The sequence below is a fragment of the Neovison vison genome, chromosome 5 (assembly GCF_020171115.1).
Source record: "Neovison vison isolate M4711 chromosome 5, ASM_NN_V1, whole genome shotgun sequence".
Classification (NCBI taxonomy): domain Eukaryota; kingdom Metazoa; phylum Chordata; class Mammalia; order Carnivora; family Mustelidae; genus Neogale; species Neogale vison.
Window position 1 is genome coordinate 16,078,819 of NC_058095.1, and position 17,880 is coordinate 16,096,698.

Consider the following 17,880-nt stretch of genomic DNA (forward strand, 5'->3'; position numbering starts at 1 on the left):
AAGTGATTTGCCAATAACTATCATGATTCTTTAAAATGTTCATAACTCTTAGCCCACTAATTCCACTTTTGGGAATGCAGAAAAAGGTATGCAAAAGGGGAAGGGAAATGTTCATTATAATCTTACTTGTAATAAATAAAGAAAGAAAAAGAAAGAAAGAGGGAAGAAAGGAAGGGAGGGAAGGAAGAAGGAAGAACCATAATTTTAATTTCTAATAACAGGGAATTGGTAAGTAAACCATTATATCTTCATTCCACAGAAAATGACATAGCCATAGCTGTTACAGAAGGTGATTGCACAGGAAAAAAATATTATTTTATAGGGTGAAGTTGTATCATGAAGTTATTTAATATATATGAATTAAAATCATATGCCCAGTAAAAATATACATACATGAATAATGTAAACAATGCATGTGACTCTCTCTGACATCCACAGTCAGCAAGCACATAGATAGAGTGAATCTCAGATGGACAACATCGGTTTATTATTCCATTACGTGCATTCATTTCCCCTAAACCTATTGTACTGTAACTATCTTAAGTCAATGTGATTCTAATATTGGATGTAGCTTTAATATTGTGGCCCTTAGGTAAATAGGTTAATTGCTTAGCTATAGGGTTAACAGTGTATTCCATCACTGCAAGATAAAGTGACTATGTTTGACTTATCAATACTGGTATGTTGGTGTCTTTTATAGAGCCTTCCAATGGAATTTCAGAGCCCTTCTCTGAAATAATCTCGATGAGATTATTGTTAGTTTAATTATGTAGGGCTTCAGAATATTAAGAATGGTAATGATTAGATAGTAGGATTATAGATGATTATTTTTTCTTTAATTTATATTTAGTGGGCATATAGCATCTTTTATATTGAAAAAAATAGAAGAGCGATGCCTGGATGGCTCAGTCAGTTAAGTGTCTGACTCTCCTTTGGCTCAGTTGTGATCTCGGGGTGATGAGACTGAGCCCCTTATTGGGTTTCATACTGGTCATGGAGCCAGTTTAGGATTCTCTCTCTCCCTCTCCTTCTCCCTTCCCCTGCACTTTAAAAAAAAAAAAAAGAAAAAATAGAAGAAAACTAACAGTTCACAGCTGAGCATTATGATGCTTATTTTCAGCACTGTAAAGGTTAATAGTCTAATTGGACCTATCCAAAAGACATAGAAAGACAACTGTGGAGATCATAGAAAGACATAGAAAGACAATTGTGGAGATCCTTAGGATTGATTCCTTTGAGTCTCACACTGGGATCGAGTGTATATAGCACCAAAAAAAAAAAAAAAGACTTTAAGATTAATATATAGGAAGAATGGCAGAGAAATCATGATCTAATAACTAGGAAAAAATACAAATACCGAGATTAAAAATCTCTTATATATTTTCTCATTCTATTTTTTACCCACCTTTGAAGGACTTCAAAGCTGATAGCAATCTGTTCTGAAAAACTTTTTTATCATCTGTAAGAAAAGGCACAGTTGGGACACAGAATGAGTCACAAATAGAATCTAAGGGTCAGAGTTTCCTTTGTGTGACTAACTTTAGAAATCCATCCACTTTCACCTTCAAATCATGATGAAATTAAGCAATTAAAAATTTCTCACTATGGTACAGAGTGATACATAGTGTAGAGGTAAAGCTTGGGTTCAAATTCTTGTTCTCTTGCTGCCTAGCTTTGTGGCCTTAAGGAAGAAACTATGGCCTTTCTGTACGACAATTTTCTCTATTATAAAATGGGCATAAGGTGCCGTCATTTGTGAGGTGAGAACAAACTTGGCACATCATTAGGTCTCAACAAATGTTAGCTGTTATTGTTACTAGATCCAGTAATCCATCCACTAATCACACCCCCAATATAAAACCACTAATTCAAAGGGAATCATGCACCCCCATGTTTATAGCAGCATTATTTACAATAGCCAAATTATGGAAGCTGCCCAAGTATGTAGTGATAGATAAGTGGATAAAGAAGATGTGGCATATATGTATACTATATTATATATATATGGAATATGTATGTTTATTATATAAGTCTAATATTATTCAGCCATAAAAAAATGAAATGTTGCCATTTGCAATAGCATGGATGGGGCTAGAGAGTATTATGCTAAGTGAAATAAGTCAGTCAGAGAAAGACAAATACCATATGATCTCACTCATCTGTGGAATTTAAGAACCAAAACAAGCAAAGGAAAAAAAGAGAGAGAGAGAGAGAGAAAAAACAGGAAACAGACTCTTAACTACAGAGAACCTGCTGTAGGTGCAGTGATGGGTGAAATAGGTGATGGGGATTAAGAAGCAAACTTGTGGGCACCTGGGTCACTCAGTCAGTTAAGGTCATGAACTTGGGGTCCTGGGATTGAGCCCTGTGCTGGGCCCATACTCAGCAAGGAATCTTCTTGTCCTTTTCCCTCTGCTCCTTTCCCTGTTTATGCTCTCTCTCTTTCTCTAATAAATAAATACAATCGTAAGAAAAAAAAAAGAAGTACACTGGGTGATGTGAAGAATTGCTGAATGACTATACTGTACTATATATGTACATATTATATGACACTGTATGTTAGCGGCATTGGAATTAAAATAAAATAAATTATATTTTATTAAATACTTATAAAATAAAATAAAATAAAATAAAAACTTGATAAAGAAAATAAATTGAGCTTGACAGAGGGAGGTGTTTTCAGAGTTTAGCTCTGGGAGGGATAAGGATTAGGAAAAGGGAATCTCCAGGGGCAACGCAAGGAAAACTGACTCTGGGAGAGAAGAGGAATTTATGAGGACTTCTGCAATGTTACTGAGAGAGACAAGATATAAATCCTTCTTTCCTCTCCCTTTAAAAATCATTAGTAACATCTTTCCCTAACACTGATTTTTGTGGAAAAGGATTCTTTTGACAGCTGGATTTTGTACTTGAATTGGCACAGAGTAACAGACTGTTCACACAGAAGCAAGAGCTGAAGGACGGGTGCCTGAACATATGTCACTTTAAAGTATACACATCACAAGCAGAACCTTAAAACCGAACTTTCTGGAGGTTGCAGATGCAGCTCACCATCAACTGGTAGTGATTTTTGTAGATCAAGACATTCCTTATCATTGACTTCTATCCCCATGTCTCCAAGAATGTTTTTTAGATCAGTAGCATCAACCTTTTCTCCTTTGAAAATAGAGTGTTTATAGGTGAAAATTTTAGAAATTAATAACTCAATATTACGGAGGTTCAAAACTTCCAAGTTCCTGACCTATATGATACGTATTTTTAAAATATATTTAAAATAGCTTTTGTTGCATCATTCTCAATTTGGGGTTAAAGAGCAAACGTAAAATTGGATGTAGAAATAGTGTATCATTAGAAGTCAAAGCAAACTTGTTCCTAAATTATCAATACAAGAAAGTCTCTCATAATTTGGGGGATAATGTATAGAATAAAATCTAGTTACCAAATTGGATAATGAATTGCCAAGAGAAATAATTATGGCAAGAAATCTTATACTGACTTATGGAATTGATTGTTCACAAAATCCACATAATCTTGAGCTTTACAAAACTTTACCTTATTTATTCATATGATTACCTAAAATTTAGCTATTTACATGTAGGCAAAGACATATATACATATATGAGAAAAACATCTCTACAGTATATAGGACTTGTTATAAAAAACAAGTTCTGTAGTTTATTTTTAAAACAGATAATTCAAGATCAAATGGATTTTATCAGGCAGAAATATTTTACAATAACTGGGTAAGATGGTAAAATTAATATGACCAATAGACTACTGGGACAATAACATTTAAAATATAATTTATTATGAGGCATTAGGGTTTCAGTGTTATAGAAACTCACCTGTAAAATCTTCCATTTTCAGTGTCACATTTTCCAGATCAACCTTCCCATCAACTGAAAACAGAGCAAAGACAAAGAATGAGACTGTTCTTCTGCTTTCTCTACCTATGACACCTGTCCCCCAACTAGAATGTGGATATCATCTTGAATTTTAGTTCTAGTCTATTAATTTTTCATCATACTTACTTAGGTATAAGGATAAGTTTTTAAATATTTATGTATTTTTATCTTTTAATTAATTAATTAATTTTCATCATAACAGTATTGTTTTTGCACCACACCCAGTGCTCCATGCAATTTGTGCCCTCTCTAATACCCACCACCTGGTTCCCCCAACTTCTCACCCCTCGCCACTTCAAACCCCTCAGATTGTTTTTCAGAGTCCATAGTCTCTCATGGTTCACCTCCCCTTCCAATTTACCCCAACTCCCTTCTCCTCTCTAACTCCCCTTGTCCTCCATGCTATTTGTTATGCTCCACAAATAAGTGAAACCATATGATAATTGACTCTCTCTGCTTGACTGATTTCACTCAGCATAATTTCTTCCAGTCCTGTCCATGTTGCTACAAAAGTTGGGTATTCATCCTTTCTCACGGAGGCATAATACTCCATAGTGTATATGGACCACATCTTCCTTATCCATTCGTCCATTGAAGGGCATCTTGGTTCTTTCCATAGTTTGGCGACTGTGGCCATTGCTGCTATAAACATTGGGGTACAGGTGGCCCTTCTTTTCACTACATCTGTATCTTTGGGGTAAATACCCAGGAGTGCAATTGCAGGGTCATAGGGAAGCTCTATTTTTAATTTCTTGAGGAATTTCCACACTGTTCTCCAAAGTGGCTGGACCAACTTGCATTCCCACCAACAGTGTAAGAGGGTTCCCCTTTCTCCACATCCCCTCCAACACATGTTGTTTCCTGTCTTGCTAATTTTGGCCATTCTAACTGGTGTAAGGTGGTACCTCAATGTGTGTGTGTGTGTGTTTTTTTTTTCATTTATTTATTTTCAGCATAACAGTATCATTATTTTTTCACCACACCCAGTGCTCCATGCAATCCGTGCCCTCTATAATACCCACCACCTGGTACCCTGACCTTCCCCCCACCCCCGCCCCCGCCACTTCAAACCCCTAAGATTGTTTTTCAGAGTCCATAGTCAATGTGGTTTTAATTTGAATCTCCCTGATGGCTAGTGATGATGAACATTTTTTCATGTGTCTGATAGCCATTTGTATGTCTTCATTGGAGAAGCGTCTGTTCATATCTTCTGCCCAATTTTTGATATGATTATCCATTCTTTTCTGGAATTAAATGTTGGTTTGGAAACCTATTGCCTCCCCTCCTAATCTATTACATGCTTTCTAACATCTGTACGTTTTAAGAATTCCTATTTTTCCTCAATAAGTAAACTAAGAATTACTTCACTGTAGAATATTCTGGATCAACATTTTATGGAACTGGTGTTGTGTCTTTGACATGCATTCATTCCTTCATTTTAGAAAACTTTTCTTTTTTTCCTTAAACTAGATTTGGTTTAAAAAAAATTTTATTTGCTATATTCTCTATTTTAAAGATATTTGATATTCTTATGTTGGTTCACTTTGTGAATTATCCATATATACTAGATTTTTTTGAGAGAGAGAGAGAAGTTATCTATCCAATTTGCTTCACTCTAGATCTGGGCATTTTAGTGAGAGACCTCTGGATTTTACCAGGTTAATTTCTGAGGGAGGAGAAAGGCTAAGAGGAGTCTATTTGTGTTATACTACTGTTTGTACTAAAAAAATCTTTTATCTCCTTAGTTGTCCTCATTAAACATTTATGGCATTAGGCTGGCCTCCTTTTATTATTTGATTGGTGCTGAATTTCCTTTGCTGATTTTTTACTTTTTTGTTCTTGTTGTTCACTTTGTTAGATATTGGAGGAAAGAAAAACTAGACAGGTTTTGGTTTCTTTATCATCTTAAACCGGAGTCCTCTGGATCAGTAAGCATTAAAGTAAACAGTTCCTTAAAGATCTGAAAGAATTTATTCTTAAAACTCTCTGGGCCTGTTATCCTTTGTTAGAGTGGTGGGTGGTGGTGGGAAATTGACAGATGTAATTATTTGATAGTTTTTTTCAACTGTCATTATTGGCCTATTCATATTTTTCACTTCTTCTTTGATCAATATTGGTAATTTATTTCTTTTACTTTGGAAAAATGTTCATTTATTAATATAATTAACATCTTAATTTCATGTTATACATAATACCGTAAAATAATAATATTATTTTACTCCATATCCACAATTACATCTCTTGAAATTCTTGGTGTGTTTCCCTCTATCCCCTTCTAGTCTTTCTGACTATATCTGAACAATCAAGTCTAATCATTCTTCATCATAGACTGTTCTTTTGCTCACTGTTTAATGTTTCTTTTAAATGTTTCACATTCTATTTTCCTTTTCTTCTTCCTGCTTTGACCTAAGAACGGTTTGTCAGAACTCTCACTAATTTTCATTATTCATAGAATACTCTGTTAATCAGGAGTCTGATGTGCTTTCATTTGAGACCTACATTCAGCTACATGCTTTTAAAAATGTTCTGTTGAGGGGTGTCTGGGTTGTTCAGCCAGTTAAGCGGCTGCCTTCAGCTCTGGTCATGATCCAGATGTGTTGGGAGTGAGCCCTAAGTCGGGCTCCCTGCTCAGCGGGGAGCTTGCTTCTTCCCCTCCTCAGGACCCTCCCCCAGTTTGTGCTCTCTCTCAAATAAATAAATAAAATCTTCTTAAAAATATCCTGTTGGTAGTAAATACTATCATTGTTCTATTGATACTCTCAAACCCAAGCTGTCCTAAAGGGAATATATTTTTATGTACAATGCTCACCATCAACAGGTAGGTTTTGTGAAAAATCTTCAAGTTCTTTATGTGAAAGCTCAATCCCCATATTTTTCAGAAATGTGTCCAGGTTATTCATATCAACCTTTCCTCCTTAGGAGAGACAAAGATCATAAAAACAACCAGGATGTGGAAAAATTCCTTATTAGTTCATGTATATTATGGTCCTAACTTTACACATGAAGACATTAAAGCCCAGTAAGACATGGCCAAGTGTACAAGGAGGATCAGCATTAAAACTAGATGTAAAGTCTCATTGTTTGATTGTATCTATTGTTCATATCAACATAGTACAATTCTAAAAGGGCTGGGTAATTTTCCAGGGCTTTATGGCACATATAACATATCCATAAATGTTAGAAAATACATACATAAAATTTTTAATGTAATAAAAATAAATTAATGTATATGAAAAATAAGAGAATATCTCAGATTTATCTGCTTTTTCATTATATTTCTCACTCACTTTTAAGAGTCTTCACACCATCCAGCAACCTTTTTTGGTATATCTTCCCTTCAGCTGTAAGAAAAGGCATAATTCAGGTGAGAGAAAAATAGTAAGGGAGAGTCACCGAAACAATAAGTATCCTACAATTCTTTCCCTAACTCCATAATTTCAAAAAGATAGACTTGTTAATAATTTTTCTGAAATTTACCTGGTTTATTCTCAAATAATAATAAAGTTTCTTTGGAGAAAGATTTTAATGAGGCAAATTTATTCACTCTTGCATTAAAAGCAAGGATTATGGCTTAAAACTTATAAAGCATATATCTCATTTGATTAACGTTTATCGCTGGTTTCTTTCCTTACACTCTTTATTCTTCCATTTTTACATCTTTCCACTCTCAGAGGAGTATTAATGGAACCGAGAACAACAATACATATACGTTATTGGCAGGATTAAGTGAGAGAGTTATTGCCCACCATAATAAAAACTAAATGACCCAAATTTTCTTTGGCAAAAATCAAATAATTAAAAAGAAAGTTGCATTCTAGAAAAAAAAATTTTTTTAAATGATTTTTTTAAAAAAAAAAAGAAAACAAAACAAAACAACCTAGTAACAATCTGGTATCATTTTAGAAGAAAATCCTACAGTCAAGCACTCTAAAGCTCCTTGAAGTATACACAGTATATTTTAAATCCTTACCATCAAGTGGTAGAGTTTTTACAAAATTAAAGTATTCCTTGTCTGTGACTTCCACTTTCATGTCTTTCAGAACATCATATACATCACTGACATCTATCTGCTCACCTAGAAAAGACAGAAATTGTGACGATGAAGAATTTGGGAAGAACACAAAAGTATTGAGTTATTACAATCAAATGCTGTTAACTAGCAATATTTTCACTCATGTGCCATAAGACAACTTCATAGGTAGTTAAAAATCATGTATTCTATAACAAACAAAAAATTAAAATTATCACCTTGAGTATTATATAAATACATAAAAAAACAAAACAATTAATAATTTGGGTCTTTCCTTCACAAAATAGAAATGGAGGTAGTTTTCCTGATAGTTTGAAATTATAATAATGTTAGGAGCAGAATATAAGGCACATAAATCTAGAAAGGTACATAGATTATATGCCTATATGAATATAATATATATATAAATGCACATGTTGATGCTTATTAGAAATTGTTCCAAAAATAGGGTCTTCGGCTTCCCCAATAATTTTAGTTTTGTATTATTTTTATGGTAAATAATCTTTTGATTATTATAAATAGTTTCATACTTTTGTAACTTTAGAAAGGAAAAACAATTTTGGTTTAATTAAGTCTTTTGGCTTAAATCAGTGGAAAGTGAATCTCTGAAAGCTTACTGTCTAGAATCCTAAACTTTCAATCAATAAATTAGGTATGTTGCATATTTAAAAATATATGTCTAGTATGGATATTTATTTTTATTTATTCTGCTTAGGAGTCATTTAGCTTCTTTAGATTGGCATTATTTATCTGTTCTGGGAAGTTCTTTTCAAATATTGCCTCTGTCTTGCTCTCTTTATTTTTCCTCCTGGATTTCTAGGTATATGTTAGATTTTCTTATCTATCCTTGGTGTCTCATAACCTCTCTTTCATATTTTACATTTCTTTGTCTTTCTGTGCTATATACATTGTAATTTCTTAAGTTGTTTCTTCAGCTGTTTATAAATTACTGTTTAAATCTTAAAGTGTTTTAAATTTTTACTATTTTCATTTCTCAAAGTCTATTTGGTTCTTTATCAAATCTGCTTGCTCTTTACTCAAATGTACTCAAGCCTCTCTTTTAATTATTAAATTATATTAAGCATGCTTATTTAATAATTTTTGGTCTGATAATTTCAAAGTCTAAAATCTTCACTGATCTGATTTTGCTAAAGGTTGTTCATGACAGGTATCTTACTCATAGTGTTTCATTTCCGTATATATTTAATAATTTTAAACGATGAACTGCTCTTTACGTGAAATTCTTTGTTTTGAGAAGAGTATACTTCAAGACTAGGAGTCAGACTGATTCATTCTTTTATTTTTTTAAAAGATTTTATTTATTTATTTGACAGAGATCACAAGTAGGCAGAGAGAGAGGGGGAAGCAAGCTCCCTGCTGAGCAGAGAGCCCGATGTGGGGCTTGATCCCAGGACCCTGGATCATGACCAGAGCTGAAGGCAGAGGCTTCATTCAACCCACTGAGCCACCCAGGCACCCCAGACTGATTCATTCTGATGTGCATGCTTCAGAAGCATTAACACAGTGTATCAATAGTATTCATTAAAAGACTCATTGCAAGCGATTCTTAATCTCCCAAAACAAACTGAGGGTGGCTGGGGTGTGGGTGGGAGGGATGGGGTGGATGGGTTGTGGACATTGGGGAGGGTATGTGCTATGGTGAGTGCTGTGAAATGTGCAAGCCTGATGATTCACAGACCTGTATCCCTGGGGCAAATAATATATTATGTGTTAACAAAATTAATTTTACATTAAAAAATAAATAAAAGACCCATTACTTATTATAGCTTATCCCTTAAATCAGTAGCCTTGGCTATATCCTTTTTGCTTCAGAGCAATTGCAGTTTCTAAATTGCTAGGCAAAGCTTCTTCAATCTTAAATTAAGATCATATTTAAATCTGAGGATAGTATATAGAATTACAATCTCTATTGTTAACTGAAAATATCCAATTTTTTTAACCAATTAGTTACTAATTATAGAATATTGCTACTTTCTCCCCATACTATATTATCCATTGGTATAACACTCTCAATCAGTGACTCTATTACCTTTAGCCTATAAGAAGATTTCTACTACTATAATTATAATTTCCATAATTGTATTTCTGTATTTCAATAAGTGTCCATGTCCTAAACAGATCTTTTGGGTATTCGAGTACCACACTGACTTAATATTATTTGTTGATGGGTCTTATCTTAATAGTGAAAAGGGACCATAGTAGGTTAAAGATGCAATAATTAGTTTAGTTTTTCTTGAAAGATATAAGTCCTTCAGATACAAGGTTGGTTCAAGTGACTGAAAAATGGCCCTTTCTAGAGATTTCAAATTGGTAAAACTAAATGATAGGTGATATACTTTTAGAGTAATTATTACTTGGTGCTTTGATTCTGGTCAAAGAAATGCTGTCTTAAAGGTAAAAGAGCCCACAGTAAAACAGATGGTATAATGACTAGAGATAATGCTTCAGCAGATCTTACTAAATAGACTGCGCAGAAAAGAGTTAACATAGCAGGCCTGAGGCTGCTACCTTTAGAAGAGCCTGCCTGCTATTTGTACTTGGCTGGTATCTGGGAACTTGGATTTCAGAATGTTTCCTCTAATACCAACTGAAAACACTAGTTCACTGTGCCTAAACTTGTGCAAACAATGTGATTTCTGGTGAATACCTGTTTTTCTTCCGGAAGTCTGGTATATTGATAGCTGATAGGCAAAGGGTGCCTATGTGAATAGCCCTAAATAAAAAACCTTGGGGACTGAGACTCCAACAGGTTTCCCGGGGCATCCGTGTATAACTACATCTTTGCTGCTGGAAGTAAGGTATGTTACGTGTAACCCCTCATAAGAAGGAGAGCATAGGAAGTCTGCACATGGATTCTTCTAGAAGCTTCCTATATCTTTTCTTCTTAGTGATCCAAGCTATGTCCTTGGTGTTCACTCTTTGTATCATATAGTAGTATGGGTTTTGACAAATGCAGTGTTATGTAGTCACCATTACGGTAACATACGGAATAATTTCATTGACCTACAGTTCTGTTGTGGCCCTTATATCTCATCTCCCTATGCCTCCCTATGCCTATGCCACCTACGCTACCTATGCCACCCCCCTAAACTCCTGGCAGCCACTGACTTTTCCACATCTTTCCACAGATTGATAGCTCATTTCTTTTTAATCACTGAATAATATTTCATTATATGGATATATCAAAGTTTGTTTATCCATTCTTCTATTCAAGGACATCTTATTTGCTTGAAAATTTTGGCAATTATAAATAAAGCTGCTACAAACATTTGTGTGCAGGTTTTGTGTTCACATGTTTTCAACTTATTTGGGTAAATACCTAATTTGTGGTTATTGGATCTTATGAAAAGAGTAGGTTTAGCCTTGTAAGAAACTGCCAAATTGTCTTCCAAATTGACTGTACCATTTTGCATTCCTCTTGCTGGCCATTTTAATAGGTGTGTAGTGTTCCCTCATTATTTTAATTTGCAATTCTCTAATGACATGTGATGTTGAACATCTTTTCATATCCTTATCCGCCATCTGTATATCTTCTTTGGTGAGGTGAATATTCAGAGCTTTTGCTCACTTTTTAATTAGCTTGTTTCCTCATTGTTGAGTTTTAAGAATTCTTTGAATATTTTTGATATAAGCCCCTTATCAGATACGTGTTTTGCAAATATTTCCTGCCAGCCTGTGGTTTATCTTCTCATTTTTTAAAAATTAACATTCTTTTTGAAGGACCTTTTATAGATAAGAAAAACAAGTATAGGATCAGATTCAAAGACTCCATTATAGAAGCACAAAATTTGACCTCAATTTTGTAAAGAAATAATTGGAATGGTCAGGTTATAATATCCATAATGGTAAGATCTGGCAAAGCCAAGATTGCTACCTGGTTGCATCAGATAATACTTCAAACTGACATTTGCCAGAATCTTACATAAAACATCCCATCACTATAGGATCATATTTTCCACATTATTAAACACTGATTAAGATATTTTATATTATACTATAGAGTATGAATTGTTATTCATGCCTCATCTGAAATCAAAATAATTATGGAAAATCTGTAACTTTGAGCCCTGGATTAGACTCACACTCTAAGAAACCCTCTGGGCATATCCAAATGGATTTTATATAGTTGCTTCTCTCTGAGTTATGAATATATACTAATAATATTATGTTTATTTTATGGATGGGTTGAAACACTCTTTCATCAAAAATCCATAGCACTCACACTGGCCAACAAACTTTGGATATCCTGCTACCTATTTAGAGCATTCCATCTTATCTGTTCAATTATAGGGCAATATTCTTCATTTTTGTAATTATTCATAATTATACAAGAATTAAATAATGTATAGTAATAATTGTATAATATATAATAATAATTGTCCATCATTTAAAACTTCACTGTATTTTGAACACCAAAACTTCTGGGAAAATGGAAGAGATATTATCAGAATTGCAAAATTATATTAGAGACTTAAATTGAGGTTCCACAGAGTGTCCAGGAAGCAGGTGGTTCATATAAGTCACCTGTGGACCCAAGGTCCAAGATCCTCAGAACAAGTGGAAAACTGCATGAAGTAGAGAGCTTCCATCCAAGATCAAGAGAATAAGAATACACTGACTGTCAGTGCTTTGTGTATTTTTCATGTATTTTTATTCATTATTTTTGTCATATCTTTTTTTTATTATTTAGTATTATACACTTCTGACTTAGATTATCATGATCTCCCTTACTTCTTTTTTTATCCAATTTATTTATTTTTAGAAAAACAGTATTCATTATTTTTTCACCACACCCAATGCTCCATGCAATCCGTGCCCTCTATAATACCCACCACCTGGTACCCCAACCTCCCACCCCCCCACCACTTCAAACCCCTCAGATTGTTTTTCAGAGTCCATAGTCTCTCTTACTTCTACCAATAACTTACGAGGTTTAAGTTTTACTAGAGACAATCACTTTGCTAGAGTTAGGACAATCCTAACTCTATAACTCAGTCTTTTACTAGCAAATCAATTTAAAGAATTACTGTAGGGCTAATTGAAAATTTATGTGTATGAATTGTGCATGGCTTTCCAATGTTCTCAGTGGATCCTATCTTCTTAGTCCAAAGGGATAAAAACTTTTCTAGGGAAATAAATAATATCTGGTGGAAGAGATTCCTAAGTATAATGTATTTTATCCATAGTAATAAAAAAATTTGTGACTGACTTAGCATATAATATAGTTCATACCCTATCATTCAGTACAATAAGCCAGTTAAAATTTCCTAGATAAACAACAGAATTGCTTTGAATTTTCTTTTGACCGACTTCAGGAGGGTGCGTACCTTTTTAAATAATGCATATTGTATTTCGATCCACACTACAGATCTAATTTATCTAAGAAAAGACAACTTGGGTATGTAGAATAGACTTAAGGCATTATAGGAACTGGTCTTCTTTCAGGCCTGAGAAATATTGGACCATGATTCTAGAGTGCTTTCCATTTCCTTCTTATAATACCTTCAGCTAGTTTTGTTTGTCTCGCAGCTATTTGAAGTCTGCTTTTCAGAGTCTTAAATGCTTCTGTGTAGCCAGTGTATGAACAAATAATTAAACAAATGATTCAAAGACAAAACCAGTATAAAATTATCCTGACATTCAGATGTCAGCTCCTCTGAAGGAAAATCTAAAATAGTGAAGGTCTGGACAGTTCTTGATGACCTCTCCTGTGCTTTTGTTTGAGTGAGGATCAAAAGGTGGAATGAAGAATAAAAACATTCCCACATTATTAAGAAAAGGATGTTGCCATGGCTATAATAGAATATTATCAAATGAATATAAATTATGAAAAACAAAACAAAATGTCTGTACAGTGCCATCTTTCATTGCTACGAGAACAACAAAGACCTAAGGTCACCTCTTATATTATGCAGAGTTAATATCAGACTTAAAAATATAACATTGTGTTATTTATAATAAAAGGCATGTCTTTATAATGTTAGAGGAAAATACTACATATGATAATGTAAGGCTAATATCATTGTCCAAGAAATTATATTGTTGATGACTTATTCAAATAATTATGGCTACATATAGTATCTCAGTTATAACCTAAATCTTGAAATTTTCTGTCTTATGCAAAGACCTAGTACCTCTGTTGCAAAAGCACAGATTATAAAAAAATCACAGATTATTAGTTTAATTAGTTAATTAATGAAAATTAATAAGGGTTAAAATGGTGAAATTAACAAGGGACTAAAGGGATGGTGGAAAATATCATTAAAACTGTGTAAAGAATTAAGTTATTTTTCACTTACCTAAAGCAGTTCTCAATTCTTCCAACAATGTATTTAGTTTGACCTTCCCTTTATCTATAAGTTAAAACAAAATTTACACACTGGTAATCCAAACTCCGAAAAAAAGCATAAAGCATAAAATACTTAAATTATGAAGTAGAGCCCAGATGAAAGCTTTCACTGTATCTTGTCCTTCTTAAATTTATAATTCTTGGATTTTAATCATAGATAGCTCCATTATCTCCCAGGGGCACTAAGAATCTTTGAATCATAAAGTCTCTCTTAGGAAAAATGTTCTCTTAAGTATTTTGGATTCATTCTATTTCTAACTCCATGTTTCTCTAGGAATGGTTGATAACACATGATTAGTATACATTTAAAACCATTGTTTAAACCATAAGAAACTCTTAATCTCAGAAAACAAGCAGGGTTGCTGGAGGGGTAGGAGTTAGGAGGAATGAGGTGCCTAGGTGATGGATACTGGGGAGGGTATGTGCTATGGTGAGTGCAGTGAATTGTGTAATACTGATGAATCACAGACCTGTACCCCTGAAACAAATAATACATTATATGTTAATAAAAATAAAACTATTGTTTATGGTATTATGTTATTTTCTTTCACTGGAGAAAGACAAAGAATCCCAGGAAAAGGAGCAATGAAGAGCACAGTGTGTGGTAAACTAAAGCTTTTAAATTTTGCTTGAGGGAAAAAATGCCATGTAGGGAGTGGAAAGATGAGTTGAAAGAGATTGGTTGGAGCTAACATTTTAGACCTTGGATTTAGACTGCCTGGAGTCGGAATAGAGCAGTGAAAGAAAAAAGTAAAAATCCCGGCTCCACAAAATTTACCTTAATTTTGTTTTATTTATGGCTGTATTCCCAAGGCTGAAACAGAGCCTGCTAGGTGTTAGGTGTTCAATAGGTATTGTCACATGAATGAATAAATTGATTTATCATAAAAGTGCCAACACTGTGGCATATTGTAAGACTCAATGCATGTTCGTTGTGAAGGGTCACTGAAAGGTTTTAACTGGAAGAATTACAAGGTCAGATTTTCACTCTTGTGAAGTCATCTTTTGAGTGTGTGTAGAATGAATTTAAGGCAATGGGACCAGTGGATGTTATACTAGTCAGGAGCCTTCTGTAGTAGTGTAAGCAAAGAATGATGAGGATTTAAGAGTAGCATAGCGCAAAAAAAAAAAAAAAAAAAAGAGTAGCATAGCAAACACAGAGATAGATTGGGGATATTCTTAAGAGGAAAAATGAAGGAACATCAGAAGTTAAAGATAATTTCTGAATTATTTCATGGGTAAGTATGGGTGGATAAAAGTGGCAGAAAAATAAAGAATTGGGAATTTAACAGGGAAAATAGTTTACTTTTTATATGTTGAACTCAGATTTCCATTGGGAAATCTACATCTCAACAGAGATTTGTTGATACAGGAGATCTCTTAATTGACCTCCCTTTAACTACCCTGATGGCCTGTACTATATTCATCATTTCTACTGTAAAACATTCATACTGATGCTGATGGCATGCTATACTTATGAAAAACAAAAGCTATACTTTTAGTAAGCCATACTTTTAGTAAGCCAACACATTTGTGTTCCTATGGGTTGAGTTGTTGAGCTTGTTTCCAGGTTTGTCTATAAAGAGTTGTACTTATTAAATTGATAATTTAATCATTATATAAACTGATGAACTATAAATGGAAAAGGGAGTTATTACCATAAAAGCAAATTTGAATGATTTGAGAAGTTTATGTAAAGCTGAATTTGGTGTGGATAAATAACTGTAAAAAGACTAGACTATGGACTCTAAAAAACAATCTGAGGGGTTTGAAGTGGCGGGGGGGGCAGAAGGTTGGGGTACCAGGTGGTGGGTATTATAGAGGGCACAGATTGCATGGAGCACTGGGTGTGGTGAAAAAATAATCAATACTGTTATGCTGAAAAGAAATAAAAAATAAATAAAAAAAAGACTGGGGAAAGAATGAAAATCTAGATGGATTCTGACAGAAATTTCTGCTCAACTTCTAAAAAAAGTACTTTGCTTCACTTAAGAGAAACTGAAAATGGGAGTGTATTTCAGATGATAAAGGAGTATTTTTGTACAAGAAAATCTTCAAAGAGTATGGCTACATTAAGCTAAAATGTAGTCCCTTTTTTTCATGGAAAGAAAACATGCATAATACATATATATCATTTTTATTATTCCTTACTCTAATTGGGTTTTTAGAGTATCTGATCAAATACTTGCCCCCATTATGCTACATAAAAAGACCTTACTGTCCTAGCCTGAAATGCATGAAATAAGTATAGGTTTGAGATAAACGATTTGAAATCTTAAATACATATGATTAATTGGAATCAGCCAGGAAGAGTGTAGAAAGAACAATACTTTGAAAATAGAACTGTTACATTACTATGATTTAAGCCAGTGATTTTTTTCAGGTTTTATTTATTTATTTGACAGAGAGAGATCACAAGTAGGCAGAGAGGAGGGTGGGGGTTGGGGGAGCAGGCTTTCTACTGAGCAGAGAGCCCGACTCGGGGCTTCATCCCAGGACCCTGAAATCATGACCTGAGCCAAAAGCAGAGGCTTAACCCACTGAGCCACCCAGGAACCCCTAAGCCAGTGATTTTCAAATTTTTTTACTGTAAGTCACACTAAGAACTCCAAACACACACACTCACACACACACACACACACACACAAATGATTATGAAGGTTCATGAAACAATATCTAGCTTTACTGTTTCAGTAAAAAATACTCACTTAACCCCCTAGTTTGAAGGGAGAAAGAAAAGCCTATAAAAATGTAAGCCTATGAACAAGAGTGCCCATTCTCACCACTCCTATTCAACATAGGACTAGAAGTCTAAGCCAGAGCAATCAGACAAGAAGAAAAAAAAAAAAGACATCCAAATAGGAAAGGAAGAAGCATAATTGTCTTCATTTGCAGATGATATGATCTTAAATGTAGAAAATCCTAAAGACTCCACCAAAAAACTGTCAGAACTAATCAATGAATTCAGTAAAGTTGCAGTATACAAAATCAGCATACAGAAATCAGTTGCATTTCTATAAACTTTATATCTGAAAAAGATATAAAGAAAATAATACCACTCACAATGGCATAAAGAAACAACAAAATACTTGGAAATAAATTTAAATAAGGAGCTGAAAGATCTATACAATGAAAACTATAAAACCATGATGAAAGAAATTAAAAAAAAAACCCAAATGGAATTATAGCTCACATTCATGGGTCAGAAAAATTAATATTGTTAAGATGTCTGTATTGCCAAAAGTTATTTATAGATTCAAATTCCTATAAAAATTCCAATGGTAGTTTTTCACAGACATAGGAAAAAAATCCTTAAGTTTATATGGAACCACAAAAGACCCTGAATAGTCAAAGCAATACTAAGAAAGAACAAAGCTGCAGGCATTACCCTTCTTGATTTCAAATGATACTATAGAGTGATTATTGAAAGATATGAATTTAGTGCCATTGTGTTACCTGTAGAGCTGGTGTTTCTGGTGATGTTTTCTGGTCCTTTCTAGTCTTTGTTGCTATTGGTCTTTTTATTTTCACCCTAGAGAGTCCCCCTTAAAATTTCTTGCAGGGCTGGTTTAATG